Raw genomic sequence first — 1,973 nt, forward strand, 5'->3', positions numbered from 1 at the left:
CTCGTCATGTTCTAACAACATGAGTTCGTCGTTTCCAGTCACAAGAAAACTGTATCTTGTAGGCTCTTGGCGAATTCTACCAGATCTCTGAGGTTCACTAGGAGGTGCTGTCTCAACAACTTGTGACACAGGTTGAACTGATTCGCCTTGTTCACTCGGTTCCTCGACTATTTGTGGTTCTCGAACTTCTTCGAGATCTATTCTACTCCCATTGACTCTCTTGGAGACGAACTCTCTCTCCAAGAAAGGTTCATTCCGAGTAACAAACACTTTGTTCTCAGATGGGTTGTAGAACCAGTACCCTTTAGTTTCCTTAGGGTAACCCACAAATATGCATTTATCAGACTTGGCGGATAGCTTATCAGAAGCCAGACGTTTCACGTAAACGTCACATCCCCAAATCTTCATGAATGCTAACCTGGGACGCTTCCCAGTCCATATCTCATATGGAGTCTTCTGAACCGACTTTGTTGGACAGTTGTTCAGTATAAGCGCTGCTGTCTCCAAAGCATATCCCCAGAAGGATTTAGGAAGATCGACTTGACTCATCATTGACCGTACCATATCTAATAGGGTCCGGTTCCTCCTCTCAGACACGCCATTCCACTGTGGCGTTCCAGGTGGAGTCAGCTGTGAGACAATCCCACAATCTGCCAGATAGTCAATGAACTCTTGGCTCATATACTCGCCGCCTCGATCAGATCGAAGCAACTTGATCGTCTTGCCAAGTTGGTTCTGTACCTCGTTTCTGAAAATCTTGAACAAATCAAGCGTTTCAGACTTATGTCTCATCAAGTAGACATAACCGTACCTACTGAAATCATCAGTAAACGTAACAAAGTACAGATAACCTCCTGTAGCTCGTTCTCCTTTTCTAGTAAAAGGATATTTTGTCATCTTGCCCATCAAACAAGAATCGCATGATTCAATTGACTCATAATCAAAAGAATCAAGAAGTCCATCAGAATGAAGCTTCGCTATGCGTTTCTCGTTGATGTGGCCAAGTCGACAATGCCAGAGATAGGTCGGGTTTAAGTCGTTCGGCTTAAACCGCTTGGTACTAACATTATCGATCGACCTGTATCCAGATGGTTCATCTTCCAAAACATAAAGATCATTAAACTGGTAACCCTTACCATAGAATAAATCGCCTCTATAAATGGACAGACATTTATTCTCAATAACAAATCTGAAACCATCTGAGTCTAAGCATGAAATCGATATGATGTTCCTACTGATGGCAGGTACAAAATAACAATCATGCAACTCCAATACAAGGCCAGAAGGTAAAGTCATATCGTAAGTCCTGACAGTCAATGCAACAACTTTCGCTCCATTCCCGACACGGAGATCTACTTCTCCCTTCGCCAATTGTCTACTTCCTCGCAGTCCCTGCACATTTGCACAAATGTGCGAGGCACATCCGGTATCTAATACGCATGATGAAGAAGTACACAAGTTGGCCTCTATAACGAAGATACCAGAAGTTGAAGCTTCTGCAAGCTTCTTCTTCCTCTGATCTTCCAGGTAGAGTCTGCAATTTCTATACCAATGCCCAATGGCATGACATAAATAACACTCTTCCTTCTTGGGTTTGGGCTTAGGCTTAGTGACAACACTTGTCAATTTCCTTTTGCCCTTACCTTTGGAATGCTTCCTCTTGCTGGAACTCTTTCCAACAACCACCATATCATTCTTCCCTTGGCTCTCAGCTTTCTCTTGGAATGACATATTCAACTGATCAACCATCAATGAATTGTCCATGTCATCTAATTGGTTACGCAATTCCGAAGACATCTTTCCAAGCATCAAGCTGGACACGTCCAGATCATCATCCTCATGCTTCCAATAAGCATCAATGATCGATCCAGAAGCCTTGGTCAGAGGCTTATCCTTCATAAGGATAGATCGCATGGTGAGATAAAACAGATTCCTGCAACAGATATGTTCTACAGAAAAAGACAGACAAACAG

Source organism: Tarenaya hassleriana, unplaced genomic scaffold, assembly GCF_000463585.1.
Source record: "Tarenaya hassleriana unplaced genomic scaffold, ASM46358v1 Cleome71, whole genome shotgun sequence".
NCBI lineage: Eukaryota > Viridiplantae > Streptophyta > Magnoliopsida > Brassicales > Cleomaceae > Tarenaya > Tarenaya hassleriana.